The following is a 17,036-nucleotide window of genomic DNA, read 5'->3' on the forward strand; positions in this document are numbered from 1 at the left end:
ATACTTCCTAGATATGTAGTTTTCAGTTTTAAATATCACATTTAATTTTTATGCCGATTCTAATCACCTGTTAGAATGCAGGTCAAATTCCAAGACAGATATCAGTTATTTGTTAAAGCATGTGCTGCTTATCAAATGACATGAAGTAATTAAACCTGCATAGCTTTGATTTTACAGCATGCATATCTTTAGTGGTGTGTGCACACAATGTAATCTGTACCAGGAATATGTGTGTTGTGTGTTTTCAGCGGATATTGTGGGCTGTACTGCTTGTCAGAGCACTGGATTTACCATTGTATTAAAATATGACCAAGTCCTCAACAACAGGATGTTGCTCTTCCTTAGGACACTAATACAAAGGGGCATAGGAACGCAGTGCCTCCCTGAACTACCCCGACTCTGAGCTGCCCTGGGGTACTGTACATTCACTAGCCAGAACCTTATTAACCTGTTATTAGTTTTTGCTACACAAAAAATGCAGTTTGTATGAAGGGTCTATTAAAGGGCTAGGTCACCCAAAAAAAAGTTCTGCCCTTCTGTTCTATGTCGTTCCAAACCCGCATGATTGTCTTTCACCTGAAACAAACTATTTAAAATCCAGAAAAATCTTAAACAAGCTTGTATTTTTCAAAGTGTTTATATATATAACTATTCATGTAATAAACTAAACAGATGTACACACTGTGATGTATATGCTGACCACAAAAAGCAAAAGCATTCCAAAAAGCTTTGGAACACATGCTGTGGAGGCCATCAGCTGCTTGTCTTGTGTGCCAAGTTAATGCCTTGACTATAGTTTGGGCACATGGCCTGATGGCTCCACCAGTGTGGGGGTTTTGATTCTCTATCATTGATGTGGTATGTAATCCATTTACCCAGACCATCTGTGACCTGTGGAAGGAATTAACCACGCCGTTGTGCACATACTACCTTCTTTCACAGCCCAGGCAGCAAGTCACATGCCTTACCCCATATATCATCTCAGGGTGACTTTTGTAATAGCTCAACAAGAGTCTGTAGAAGCTGGAGTCTATTCCAGGGTTTATATTTAACCAAGAGAGAAAAGCAAGAAATGACTAGCTGAGCCAAGGCCCAGTTTGTTATCTGACCTACTGACGAGATAAAACCAAAGGAGAAGCATTCTTGGGAAAAAAATAACAATGATTTAAAGAAAAAGAAGCACAATTTTAAAGATTTTTACATGCATTCTTCACTCAAAGCACGATGGGAATGAGCACACACACACACACACACACACACACACATCTGGATATGCTGTAGAAAGCACCTTTGGAATGTGAGCAAGAGGGCATATTTTACTGTAATGAAGTTGATAAGGACTCAAGGCATTTTGTTGTATTCAATGAAAAACAAGTCAGACCAGATGGATTATCCTTTTTTCCATGAGAGAAAAATTAAGTGAAATTCCGTTCCTTTTTGTTAATTTTCAAAGTAAAGACAACTGGTTGGATTCATGAGTCTAATTAGATGAGAAGTATTAATATTTTATTTGATATGTATTTGCTGAGTCATGACATTCAGAGATTTGTTATCCCACCTTATTAACTGACTAAAGAAATTCTGACCTGACCTAGAGTCTAACAGAACAGGGGAGTGAGAGGGACGGGCTCAAAGAGAGAGAGAGAGAAAGAGAAACTGAGAGAACGAAAAAGCAGCATATCATTTAGGGGAGGAGTTTACATACTTCGTTCAGCAAAAGCTCTAAACTCATGCCACAAGGACATACACACCTACACACACACACATACACACCCCTTATCCTACAGGAGCATTACAGACTATGATGTTTAGTTTTAGACAGCTTGAAAGTAACTTTTCGCCAACTCCACAGAGCACATACTGACAGATCTATGCGGAACAAACTCACAGCCGGGTGTCAGCAGGACAGAGGTATGCTCTCTCTCTCTCTCTCTCTCTCTCTCTCTCAGAGACTATAGTGTGTGTGAGTGACTGTGTACTCAACTGAAATTGCTGTGTTAATATATATATCAACCTTTGAATGGAAGTAGGAAAAGTGATTCACTTATATTGTATTTACTTTTTAACTAGTTGTTGAGACCCCCAGTTGTCCCTACATATCTTTTACATAGAATACTGATATTAAAATGTAGATCATTTGTTTTCTCTAACAATTTATCAGTTTGTTTCACCAACTATAGGTTCTAAGAATTTAGTTTAGTCCAGTTTAATAGTATCACCATGTGCTGCTTGGGCTTAGGCGACATTCTAAACTTAGAGTCTAAAGCATTTACTCATGTTACAAATCTACCCCGCTCTTTTCCCTGATATCCACACAGTGAGCCAGTAACCCAGAGAGACACCGCTAACTCCACTGTCCCAGGTGCATGGGACAGTTCAACTTTTTTGTATTGCGTTTCAATAGACATTGCACTGCCATGCTACAACAGTTTAAGCTACTTTCACAACATTGGGTGTATAGTTATCAGCAATGACATCTGCACACATATGGGCTCTGGTGTTGTTTTTAGCATAGTAAGTAAAAAAAAAAAGGTAAATCACAAGTCCATACAAAATTTCACCCACTGATAACGAAACATTCACTAAAAGAAATTGCATTCAGATGAATTAAATGTTTTATTTTAAGAGATTACCATTATGACCATAAAAAGAAATTTCGTTAAGAAGTAAGAAAAAAATGTATGTATAATTCACACACTGGGTATTCCCATGGCAAAACACTTGATTAAAGCATTGAAGGACCAGAGAGATGCTGTAAGAGTTATGCAGAGAAAAGCCTCCTGGCTGTTTACAGCTGCTCAGACTCACAAGATCTCCACAGATTCAATTAGAATCTGACTGGGTTCTTTCTTAACAAAACACTAAGATTAACAATGTTATTCTGTATCGATGCCCTCTTTGTTAAGCCCCGAGACAGAGACAGTAGTAGTGCTGGTAGAGAAACAGATTCCATGTAGTTTAGACAATCAGACAGTACATTAAAAAAAGACTAAATACGATAGGATGACAGAACTCTACAAGTTTATACCAAAGGTTGCATCCTAAGAACCTCATTCTTATCATTCTTATAACAAATTAAAACCAAATAGCTGGAGTCTTACTCGGTCGTCACATTTCCCCAGTGGTTCTCAACTGGGAGACCAAAAAACCTCCAAGAAAGCAGTGAAATGGGCATAAAAATGGTAAATACATTATTCACCCCCACAACATTAGCAGATGTTAAACATTTGTACTGCCAAATTATCTTTTTACCCCCGTAGTCTTCTAGATACTTAAAAAAAAAAAACTTCCTTAACTTACAGATTTGTTGAACTGGGCAGGTAGCAAGTTTAAGTAATGGGGAATGTTTTAATTTTCTCAGCTATTTTTTATTTATTTATTTGCGTCTGCATAATTTTCAAAAATCAAAAATAGCTTTGGTAAATTTGTATTTATTTGGTTTAATTACATTTACAATGGCTTAAAATTATTATGATTATTTGTATTGACAGCCCTTAAATCCTGTAAATAAACACTGCAAAAAAAAAAAAAAAAAAAAAACTCCTGTTTACATTCAGACTATCTTTGGACTGATAGAAACTTGCAGAAAGTAATGATGCCAGACATAAAGGGGCCTTAGACCCAGAGATGGTAGAATGTACAACTTGGAGCTGTTAGCCCTAATATTACAATGTCTAGTACAGAAGTTAAATTTATTACCAATAAATAAAAAAATTCCATGTTCATGTGCTGTGAGTAATGCCCATTTATTCACTGGGCCTTTTGTCCCCATATGCCAGCAATGTGAGAATGCTGCTGCTCTTATTTTCCTCAAGAGCCCCTGGCACAGAGAGGCACTGACCAGCCCACACAAACATGCCAGCAGTGCTTCACTCATCTGCTGAGTGGATGCAGAGAGGAAAGGGGAGAGTACAAAATAGATGGAAGTTAGAATTGAGCAGTAGAGAGAGTGCGGTTTAAGCAGGAGAGGAAAATGGAAAGGAAGAGAGAGAGGGAGAGGAGTGACTCCATCGATAAGTGGATCTATCATCGAGCGGCCACTATTGAACCTGAGTTTGAAGCTGGCTGTGTACATCATGGCATGCTGCTGCTGCTGTCCAATTCCGTGCCTCAGAAACTGCTTCTTATTTTCAGGTTGGTCCCATCCTGGCTTTCATAGATTTTTGCCATGAGAAGAAAGAGTAACTTTCACAGGGAGACATCACAGTGTTTCTGTCAGTCATGGGTAATAGCTTTACCCATGAAGGTAATGCAGGATGTGCACTTCCCTTCGGGGCAGTTTGTGTGCCTCGTTGTTGTGCATAATGGTGTGATTGTCTGTTGTGACTAATTACGTACTGTTGTCGCTGTGTGAATTTCTGGCATATTGTTTTGCTGCTTGTGTAATTTTAGATAATTTACTATCAGATGTTGACTAATAACTAGCAAATGCTGTCCTTTCGTGACAGAGGATTGTATCAATTTAAGTGTACATGATGATTTGCAATGCTAGTGTCAGGCAAATTCAATATGAGGGTTAATAATGTTTAAGTTTGTCACTGTCTGCATGCGCACACTCCCTCTCTTAGATCTTGGTCTGGTTTTGCACATGCTTTCATTATTTGAAGGCTGTGGCTGTGACAATGCTTCAGCTTGTCATATAGCTAATTTAATAACACTCCCCTAAACATCACCCTCCCTTTCAATAGCGATATCACCCGCTGAGCTCGATGCCTTATGGAATGACCCTCCATATGCTTTAGCAGCCGTCAGTGAGCTCTTTTCGCCCAATGACGCCATGATAGCTGGTAAGATGATTTCTTGAGTAAAGCATGAATGTTTCAGAAAACAACAATGTTAGAATATATAGGAATCTATAGGACAGAGTTTTATATGATACTAATATAAATGTATTTTGTGTTTAATGAATTATATTTAACTACTGTCTAAAACATCCTCTCTTTTCAATGCAAATCTGGGAAGGTCATACCCACCCGGAGATGAGGAAGAAGCTATTATTTAAGCTATCTGGCTGATACTTATAGAGCCATTATGATATGGCTTGCACTTCCTGTTTATGTCCACAACTTTATGAGCTTGTAAACAAAGCTTTTTATATTTGCATAGCTACAAACATGCTAATTAGCACCAACCGTATCATGTTTTTGAATAAGGAACTATTATACATGGTGATGACCATACACACTCATACATAGGAAATGCATACCTGCAAAAGGGACCTTATACTTGTCCTTAATTATTCAATAATTCATCAGTCTTATCCCTCTTCTGCCAATCAGATTCGCTTTTCTGTAAGTTTACTGATTAATCATAAACCTAATCATAGTTATGAGGTGCTATGGAAGTTCACTGGACTACATACCAAATGCATTTGCATTCTGTAAAGCTGTGTTGGCCCCTGTTTCCTTTGTTTTGCTATTGGAGATGAGGAAGCGGAGGCTGAGGCTGACGTGGAGCCAGAAGGCATAAGCAGAGAGATTTACTGCAGGAGGAAGGAAACATTCAGCAGAAGCAGCACAGTATCTTCAGTAGGAGAACGCTTCTCTCCAGGTATCTTCAGCATGGATTTTTGTGTCCCATAGACTTGCATGGAAATAATGGCCTCTATCTCTATAATAGCCTTTAATGGCTACATTTATTAAGCCCGACTTCCTAAATGTATACACTTGCCCTAATGGTATGTCTTTAGTGTTGTGGTCGCTCATAGTGCTGTTCCTGCAAAAAAATCTAATACAATTCATATTGGTTTGCTAAGCGTACTAGCTTAGTGATGGTTGACACCCTACATCACTAGAGCATTCCAGTTACTGCTAATGCAATTGATCAATTGGTTTCTTTGTGGTGGATACTTAACTCCATTCTCTTTTGCTTTTTGGAGATGTTGTTTTGTTATTTAGCGGGAGGCGACGATCTGGTGTAATGCTTGACTGTGAGCTTCAGGAGGCACTACGTACCAGACTCCGAGTAGTAGAGAGCAACAGCCAGGATGTTGTTCAGCTATTCAAGGTCAGACACAGAATTATTCATGCAAAACATGCACTGGCACCACTGATGAACTTATTACATTACATTACAAGTGACTGTTGATACTATCCACACAGGATCTGTCTGCAAGACTTGTGTCTGTTAATGCTGAAAAAGACAGCTTTATCATCACCTTTAAGACTGTCGAGGAGATTTGGAAGTTCTCCACTTACCTGGCACTCGGTTAGTCACAGTGGAACTAACTTTCTGGCACTTCTACAGTATGATTCCTTGTACTGTTCTAGATTAACAAGTAGCTATTGCTTTTATATTCTAGGGTATGTAGCAAGATGTCTTGAAAACTTCCTGTGTGACCAGTCGTTCTGGCTGGATCCTGCATTGCTAAGTGATGTAGAGATCTGTGTAACAGTGGATGAAGACCACTTAGCTACTCTTTACTTAGGACTTCTGCTACAAGAAGGTAATGAGCCTCCACAGTTTGCTGATTTCTCACTAGTTAACGAAATCAGCTGTAACCACACAGTAAATGGACAAATTGGTAGAATGATATGGACTATGGATTTAGACTATATTCTAAAGTCCACTATAGAAATATTGCAGATTAACCAATTCAGAGGTCAAATAACCTGAAAATAAGATTGTGTAATAATAGTCTCAACATATCCTTGGGTTTGTTTACATTCAGAATATTGTGCTTCTATGAATTTTGTTAGTATATACTACCTTATTCATACAAAGTCTCTCCTGGACATTCATAATTGATAACTAGTATTTATCCAAAACAATTACTTTTAAGTGTGTCCTCTAATTAAGGCCACAGTCACAAAGTAGACATAAAACAAATGGTAGCACTTTATTTTACAGTCCTGTTCCTCATGTACATACTATGTACTTATTATAGTAATTACAATAACTATGTAATAACTAGGTACTAACCCTGAACCTACCCCTAAACCTAACCCTACCCCATGTAGTTACCTTGTGTTACCAGAACTTTCTTAGATAAATACACTGTAAGTACCCTATAAGTACATGTTAGTACACGTACTAAAATCAATTTATAGGACAAACTGTTATGGGACAAACAAACTTTTGAATGACCTATGAATGCATTAACTTGTTTATGGATCCACTTCAAAGAAAGAGAGATAGAGAAAGACAAAGAGTTTTGGGGCAGTTCACCTTTGCACCTTATTTACCCTAAAGGGTGCATACTATATAGTACTTTAAAGGTAAATATTAGTACCTAGATGATACATATTAGTACATTTTGATAGGGTACCACCACAGTGACAGCTTTTGTACTTTTTTCAATTAAATTTTTTGAGAGTGTAGAGAGGAATATGAAACAGGGATAGTTACGAAGAACATTTTCATTACTTTTTTAGGTACATTCTTTGCCAAGACTTTATATAACAGTGATTGCAGAGAGGAGGAAGAGGAGCTGACCTACAGGAGGAATGACCTGGTCATGGTTAAAGACATAGGACAAGAGACCATTTGGGAGGGTATGCTGCTGTCAACGGGCCAACATGGTCTGGTCCCTGTGCATGATATGCAGCCTCTGCCCTATCCATTCTATCAGTAAGTGACCCTGACCTTCTAAGTTCATTTAACCGTATAGGTTTCATGGTAACTGTGAAATGTTTTAATTTTATTTATTTTTGTCCGGCTAAATGACTACTTCTATTCTACACATATTGTTTTAGGTTATCTCTTACAAATACTGCTTTTTTCTCTCTAGGTGGTTCCTTAAGAAATATCCTGGGAATGCAGGGGGATTCCAGTTACAGAAGGCCTCTTCAAACATCCTGTTGGTGAGATTCTCTTTTCAAATAACCCTTAAAATGAATATTCCGAGTTCATTACAAGTTAAGCCCAGTCAACAGAATTTGTGGCATACTGTTTATTACAAAAATGTATATGTCCCCCCTTTCAATTATCTGGCTAACAATGAGACACAAACTGTGGATGTGAATGGGGCCAATACATGAAAGTTAAAATACTCACTGTTATAGTATAGCCACAAGACATAAAACAATATGCAGATTGAATTTAGTGCGAAAAAGGTGTCAAATTAAAATGTGTATTCAAAGTGTAAAATTTTATTCCAATTTGCAAATTTCATGATAAAATAACTCCTACAAGCCTAAAACGAGTGTCTTTTTTTTTTTTAGTTATACAGATAAATAATACACAATTAATTAATGAGAAGTTTTAAATAAAATAAGCTTCACAGTGTTGCTTTTATCAAAAATTGGTCCAATTTAGTTCTACTTTAGAAGTGCCTCAACTTCTTGTTTTTAAAGAAAACGAGCGACATGTCGTTTTTGCATTAATACCACAGTGATAAATCCTGTCAGCTGAGCTTAACTTTAATTGAACCCCAGAATATGTGTTTAAATAATATTCATCTAAAATACAGTGATACCAAAAATCCCACCTTCCTTTTTGCTTCCCTTTCAGTGGTGGGGACTTGTATAGCAGTAGTGGACCATTACCCAGTGGTTAAAGATGAGCTGCACTTACGCAAGGGAGACATAATCAAGATTGAGGGATTTGTTTTCAATGCTCTGAACATGTTCATAGGAAGGCACCTCACCAGTGGAGAGATAGGATTTGTTCACAAGGCCAGTGTAAAACCTCAGAGCATTGAGCCCCTGTAAGTAAACAGTTCAACTATTTATATTCACAGATTCAGCATGTGCTCAAATTAATGACCTTCTCTTTATTTTGTAAAAAAACATTTATCTAATGTGCGTCTCGACAATACTGACATACCAATTGAAAACAACCAGCTGGCAAACGCTATTTTATTCTGTTGACCTTTGTGAATGTGCCTCTGTCTAGCTGGGGGTGATTAGGGTGTTGGAAGGGGGGCTATTGGAGTTATGTGATGATGTGATGAAGCTATCCGAATGAGAGTCATGTGGCTGATAATGTTGTCTTTGTTGGCTTTGCACAGCAATGAACAATTGGTCTTTCTCAGTGAGGAGGAAAGGGTGGCCCTGACTAAACTTAACCCCTGCTTTGAACCCTACCAGTCTGATGTACTAGCAAATCTATCCTTCACTGATATAAGCACTGTGTATAGACTGGGTAAGAGCTCTCTCTGGGAGACCTCAAATAATGTTTGAATACAGTTCATATTCAAGAATTTTCATATTTTTTACACTTTCACACTGCAGATAGACTTGATGACTCTGATTTCCCTTTCATAAGAAATCATCCGAAGTCAGGTAAGCCCCTTTTTAAAGTTACACATAGCACATAACAGGAAAGGTTGCTGCATGAACGCTTTTATCACTTCTGTTTTTCTACAACTTCCGGCTGTATGGAATTAACAATTAACAATCACCAACTTGTTCTTCATTTTGTTGCACAGTCATACTGTCCACATATTCCTTTCCTTCCTACCTCCTACTCTTTCATTACATAATTTAGTATTTAAATTCAAACAATTCTGACATTTACTCTTTGTATAATCTGCAGAGCAGAAATCTACAGTGGATCAAAGAAGGAGCACCATATCTGAAATCAGTGGTGCAACTCCCTACCACTCTTCACCACGGCAATCGTTTTGTACCTCTCAGAATCATCTCGACCGGGACTCTGAGGTCCTCTCCTTTAACCTGGAGGACACCTTTAGAGAGATGGATGAATATGAGGAAGACCCTCCAAACTTCATGGATGAGGGTATCTGGGAGGCTGATGGAGCTGAGAGATGTGACCCAATCCTGACCCTCCTAAATCTGGAATATTTCCAGGACACATTTCAAACACTTTATGACCTCTCCTACTCTTTCCTGGACACTTTCTTCCATGGCCTTGCAGAGGATGAGGTGCTTCAACATCTGGAAAACTTGCGAGAAGGAGCGAAGAAAGGCAGGATGCTCTGGGCCCACCGGCGAGCCTGCTTCCTTCTTGGCCGGCTATGTGCCAAGAAACTGAAGTACTCACAAGCACGAGTGTACTTCGAGGAGGCTCAAAAGGTCCCTGTAAATGGTTTTGATGACAGACCTCTTCTAACTGCACTGTATACCAATCTCACTGCTGTTTACCTGAAACAGAAGATGATGGACAAGCTGCCATTCACTCTAGAAAAGGCAAGTGCTCTAATTATGTGTCTTCCTTGCCACAACTTCTGCTCTGTGGATGAGTTTGAGCTGCTCAAACCAATCATGCGCAAAGCCATAATTGAAAAAGACAAGTACCTAGAGGCACGGACATGCTACCTCTCCCTCTGTCTCTTTCTCCGTCTAAGAAAAATAGAGGATGCTTTACCTTTTGTAGAAAGACTTCAGTTCCTTACTATCACTCTGTCTGCAGAACAAGGGAGGCCATTAGCCCCAGTTGATCTCAACTGGATGCTGTGCAGGCTTTATCATAAAAAGTATTTGCCCTACCTCACACTAGCTTCTTTAAGTCTAGACTCAGGGCAAGAGCATTCCTTGGATGATGCATTCCAGAAAATTGAACTCTTTATCAAAAACTCAGTCAGGCTTAATCCGCACTGGAAGGAGAGTACTTCTGTGCTTCCTGCACAGGTGGTGGTCTACCTTCAACAGGCATTGTCAATAGCTAGTCAAGGGGACGACTTGAGGACTCAGAGGGACCTGTGCCTGAGCCTGGCTAGTGTTTACCAGCAGCATGGAGCTTTAGAGAAGGCTGTGCCCTTTGCCCAAAAAGCAGCACAGACTGGAAGCCAGGTTAATGAAGAGGAGGGCTTTGAGGCATCCATACTTCTGGCCTGGCTATTGGTGCTAACAGAGGAACCCATACAAGCTCAGAATACTCTGCAACCTGTGCTTAAATCTTTGGATGAAACAGACAGTCCGACACAGCGTGGTGTAGTCTACAACCTTCTAGCCCTATGCCACCGCAAACAGGGCAGAGTCCAAGAGGCAGCAAGAAACTTTTATAACGCTCTGCAGATCTCTCGAGAGAATGGGAACAAGCGCAATGAAGCACTAGCGCTGGCTAACTTGGGCTGCTTATCTCTTTCTGTAGGGGCTTCGGGCTTAGCAGAGTGTTTCCTACTCAATTCCCTCCACCTATTCCAGTTTCTTTCAGAGAGTCCTACAGATCAGGAGCATGTCCAGGCTTTGCTTTGGCTTGGCCGGAGCTACAGGGATAGAGGAGGCAGTCAGGAAGTCAGACTATGCTTTGAGATGGGCCTCCTTATTGCTATTAGTGCTAACAATCTGCACAGTAAGTATAACAAGATTAGACTTTTCTGGATTGCCCCATTGCCCCAAGTTTGCATCGATACCTGACACCTATAGTGACGGCAGAAATAATTTTGACACTTAAGCCACAATTAAAATGTATAAATATATTGGGATTATATAAAAATATAATTTTTTTAAAAAGTGGCATTTATTTAAAATTTAAAATTTATTTATATATACATTAAAAGCACACTTTCCAATCAAAATAATTCACAAAATTATGACTTTAAAATGAAGATTTTAAACATATTGTTCAAATTGAATACAAAAAGTCTTGGACACTTTCTGGTGGTCAAACTTTGTGTAACATTTATTATTAATATGTTATTTATTATTAATATGACAAACTGTACTTGGTGGTTATTCTTATAGGCCACCTGGTTTGAACTCGAGGTGAACTTACAACATTGAAAAATGACCTCAAAACCAATCGGTTAAAATTTTATAAAATGGTTCTGAAAAATGGTCCATTATCATTGTTTTGCAGATGTTTTAAATTTGATATGTAATGCAATTAAATTCAGTCATTTTTAATAGTGAATACTAAAAAAATAAAAATAAAAACTCTTTCCAAATGCAGGTCAAATGGTTGTGGCAAAAGTTCTAAGTCGCCATTACGCTGACTTGCTGCTGTATGGACAGTGTATTGTTTACTATGAGCACTGTGTGGGGCTGTGCAGAATGCTAAAGAATAAACAGCTAGAAGGAGAGTACCTGGAACTTCTCAGCAGCCTCTATCTCTCACTCAACACTGAGAAGTAAGAGCTACTCTAAACACAATATAGCACTATTGCCAAGACTTTGACACTTGATCAATCGAATCAGTTAATAAAAAAACTAATGAATCAGTGAATTTAAAAGTAATTTATAAAAAAAATTAAAAACTTTGCAGGTCATCAAGGAAGTCTCTTGATTATTCAAAGCAAAGCTTAAGAATCTCCATAGACCTGGGAAAAAGACAGGAAGAGTCTGAGACATGGCTGCAAGTGGGCCGTATCTACTATCTGATCCATGAAGATGAACTGGCTGACATGTACCTACAGGTATGACAAAGGACCAAAGCGGGGTATTGCTAAGGAGTTAAAGTTAATTATTGATTAGTGTTATCATTTTTGCATATTCACTTGGGAAAGTGTGCCACCAAACAAGTGACAAGTCTAATCTTTAAAATTTGTGGTAAACAAGCTTATTACCATATCACATAGACTATAACAATCCAATCAAAATAATTCACAAAATTATGACTTTAAAATGAAGATTATAAACATATTGTTTATATATATATATATATATATATATATATATATATATAATATATATTCATTCATTTATATATTTATTCTTCAAAAACAACTGTTTACAGGCAGCAGTAAAGACAGCCCTGAGGATGAACGACCCATGCTTTGCTATGAGCATTTATGAGGAAGCAGGAGATGTGTTCTTCAAAGGACACAGAAACCATCTGGCTGCCCTACCTTTTTACAGAGTAGGCCTCATCTTGGGTTCAAAAAAGATATTACCAAGACAGTTCGATAATAGTTAAAATAAAATGTCGCAATCCATGCTAAGTCACATGTTATTCATCAGAATCTATCTACTGTGAATTTTTATTTATTATTTTTCTAAAGGATGGGAGTTTGCCATTTGCGCGCAGCATTAAGGATGTGCACTCAGAGTTTAGGCTTTTGAGCAAACTCACAGAGCTCCTGATGAAGCAGAAGGAGTATGAAGAGGCACTGCAGTATGCCACACTCGCAGTGCAGGTCAGCGCCACAACTGGTAAGACCTTTATATACATCAACAACAACATTTAAAAGCTATAACATTGAGCTTTTAAAGCCAATGAAGCACTGTTTGGAAAATTATTACTATAGACCCTGTAATATATATATGATATTTATTCATAATAATAATAGCCAGTTTTAATGCTTGTAAGTCTTAAAGTAATCTATGTGGCCCCCTGCTGGAGACACATGTCCTCAGTCTACAGCATGTGACATTTGCAGAATACATCATAATACATGCAATTCAAGATGAAATCTAAACAGACCCAGTTTAATGACTTCAAAGAAGTAAAATGGGCTGTGAAGTACATAATGCATTAGGTTTTTTTTCTGTACTGTCAGGCGAGCAGACAATTCAGCTGACAATTTAACTGCTCATGTAAATAAATGGGAATATGTGTATGACTTTCAATTTATTACATTTACAGAATAAATAAATAAATTCTCAGGCAGACTAAACAGTATGTCAGCTTCTGATGTGGCAACTGGCCTACATTAAAATGTATCCTTTATGATAAGTGATTATCTAAAGTGCTCTAATGATTTGTACAACTTAAACTTTTTCCACTGCAGTTTACTCTATGGTCTCTGACATTGTTTTTTTTTTTTTTTATGTCACAAATCATTTTGTGTGTGATGATGGTTAACTAAAACTGGGGTTAAATTATATAGGAAAGTGCAATAACCTGACAAAGTTTACTCATTTTAATATTAAGTGCTTTGTTTTTTTTGTTTTGTTTTTTTTACAGGTGTTCCTCTGAATGAGAGAGTGTCCTTCCATCGTCTTGCTTCAGTATACTTCTCTCTAGGGAAGTATGAAATGACAGAGAACTACTACCTGAAGTCTCTTTCACTCTGCCCCACTGTACTTGAACATGCCGTTGAAGTTCGGTACTATGTTAAAGTGTACTGCAGACTGGCTGACCTGACCCTATACAGATTAAAGGTGAGACTCTCATTATGTTCAACATTTTACAGGTACATACATCCTAGACTGAATATTTTGAATGTAAGAGTACAGTAAAGTACATGCTTCCACACATAAATGAAGAAAGAGAAAATAATGCTCTCACCTGCATACACATGTATTTTCATTTAAAAACCTTCTATGAATCTGATTCTCACCTATGTGAGAAATGTTCTTGATATAAACACAAATTGTGTGAAATTATTAGAGAATGAGGCCCAAACTATCTACAAAAATAAGTTAAGCAGTAACATTCAGAGTAAATGAATTTGATGAAAAATGTTTATTACTTTTTCTGCCTTAGGATGCATATGATGCCATGGGCTACTTCCACTTAGCCCTGGCGGCAGCACTGGAGGACAAAGAAAGCCTAAGCACACTTTACATAATCTACATGAAGCTTGCAGAGATCCATGCCAACCACATACCCGATGCTGAACTGAGTAAAAGCTACATGGAAAAAGCGCAGAGCTTGAGGAAGGAACTGGCAGGATACACCGACTCTAGCGGCACAGAAGAAGCACATCAGGACCCAGCTGAGGCAGATTCAGATACTCACACCAAAGCTGGTCGGTCAGACTCCAGCAGCGGCACCAGTACTCTCACAGAGTCCAGTATGACCGACACTAACGTGGACACTAACGTATCGAAGGAAACAGATGCGGTGCATCCTGATCAAACCAATCCAGAGACTAGCTGTGCAGATAATACAAAACCACACTCGTCAAAGCAGTTTGAAGGAGGGCTTGACTTTAGTATTGTGAATTACACAATTCTATCACTCTGAAAAATTTACTTCCTCTAATGTAGAACAGCGATAAGACACTTTTTCTTTTCTTTTTTATCAAATGTTTAAAATTTTATAATATATATTCTATTAGTGTTTCAAAGTAAATTTTTAAAGAGTTCGCATAATTGTAAATGCATTTGTATATCTGTAAATATGATTGTTGTGTTTGTTTGTTTTTGATTTATCTGCCTGAAGGCTCTTAAAATGTTTACTTAATTAAAACTTAAGAAATTATTTTAACGTCCATGGGGAAAATACTGATTCTATAGCATGTGCATTTTTAATGAAGCTCTATTAACAAAACTGGCTTAATGCTCGATCAAAGTGGATAAATTTTAAAACGCCGTTTTTGTTTTGTAATGTGGACTGTGAAAACGGAGGCTTTTGAAAATGGTGACGCAATTTTAGTCATGTAAAGCATATTATACAAATAGATATCCGTGTTTATACAGGTATTGTGCATGTTATGTGCTATGTACTTTCACACTAATAGATGTGGGGCGGATCTACCGGATCCACCCTAAAAGAAAGCATTGCCACCCCAGTTGGCAGCAACAAATTAAAAGTTATGTCCAATTTGAAAATTTATGAGCGTAAATCTCCAATGTCCGACTGCAGTGAATGCAGCCAGCACAAGAGGACACGAGAGCGGCAAGAGACTGATTTGTTTGGAAAACTTTCTGAGTGCGCGCGAAGCGAGGGAACTAGGAGTCGCGACTAGCCAGGAGACACAGAAGGAAAGAGGTAAAAATGAATTATCTATCTATCAATTAACTTGTTAGATCTAGATACATTTGTGAAGTGAAGTGAAATCGCCGCATTCAGCTGTTATAGACATGACATGGTCATGTTATGCTCACTGGTGAGCCTTTAAAAAGCTGTTAAAATGACCTCAACAGAATCTGTACTTTAAATTTCTTTATATCTGGTTTTGGAAACTGAGAACCTTTAATAAAACCAAAATTGTGAGAAACAAAGTTTAAAATGTAACACTCGTGTAACTGGTGTAAATCCTGCTGAATATGAAGCAGTGTTTTTTTTTTATGTTCCTTATTTTGTATGTACAGTCACAGTCAAAAACAGTTTGCTTCTATTCAGTATACAGTCTACAGAAGACTGTATGGTTAACTTATTTATATTTTGACTCTTATATTTTGTTTAAAGTGCTATATAAATAAAGGTGTCTTGACTTGATTCTTTCGGTTGCTTTATCTTTAAAACCTCCGAAATGTTTGTAGTGCCTACTCAAAATATACATGTAGGCTATAGTATTATACTAATAATATCCTCCACTAGAGGGAGGTATTGGCTATGGTGAGTCACTTAACTTCTGAACATACAGTATTCCTCTGTGATTGTGGTAAGAGAAAGTATACTATTCTTAAAACAATGAAAGCGACTCTTTATTTATTTATTTATTTTGTTAAATACTAGGGCGATTAATCCACTTTTTATGAAAGCGGAAGTTCCACGTGATTCATACCAGAAGCCTGCTGCTACATAAGTGTTTTAATTACATTAACAAATGTTTTCTTAAGTCGCAGTGGTGGACTCTGCTGGTGTGCCAGCAGTCTCTCTCTCTCTCTCTCTCTCTCTCTCTCTCTCTCTCTCTCTAATAAAAAGTAGGAAAAGTGCCTGCATTTAAATCCAGGACACCCGCTCGGTTTTCATATTGCAGTTATGTGGCATTGTTGTCAAAAAAGGATATCACATTTGTGTCTTACATTGCAGTGTTAAAGCTTCTTCACTGATTTTAATGGGACAACAGTGATGCCAATTTGGGTTTTCAAATTTGTTTTGATAGTGTCTCCCCTTACGAAAGGAAAATATATTTACCAATATATTTCTTCAAATATATTGTGATATATTGTAATATATTATTTTCCCTTTTTATTTCTAATATTTTATATATTTGAATACATTTAATAATATATTGATGACACATATATTATATAATATATTGCAAAATATACAAATGATTGCCGCTTTAAATATATTGCAATATATTGGAAAAAATAAATATATGTAAGAATATATGCCTAATATATTACATGATATTTTCCAATATACTGCAATATATTTTTGTTTCATAAGGGTCTACACAGTTGAGTTTAGTCTGCATTGAGGTGGCTTTGTGCCTGCTCCTGTCTGTGAACAGACACATTTTTGAGTCAGTCTTCTAGATGATCCACCTCAGCTCATAGTATGAAATGTGGTTCTGATGCTGCTTTAGCTCTGTCTAAATAAAACAGTAGTTATTATTGTAAATAACATAGCTT

General features: G+C 37.6%; 1 pseudogene; it reads left to right on the plus strand.

Annotated features, from left to right (window-relative positions):
- The first annotated feature begins 3,675 nt into the window (after positions 1 to 3,675).
- Positions 3,676 to 14,991, plus strand: LOC113057742 (SH3 domain and tetratricopeptide repeat-containing protein 2-like; annotated as a pseudogene).
- The last annotated feature ends 2,045 nt before the right edge of the window (positions 14,992 to 17,036 follow it).

This window comes from Carassius auratus, chromosome 39 (genome assembly GCF_003368295.1).
Source record: "Carassius auratus strain Wakin chromosome 39, ASM336829v1, whole genome shotgun sequence".
NCBI classification, from domain to species: Eukaryota; Metazoa; Chordata; class Actinopteri; order Cypriniformes; family Cyprinidae; genus Carassius; species Carassius auratus.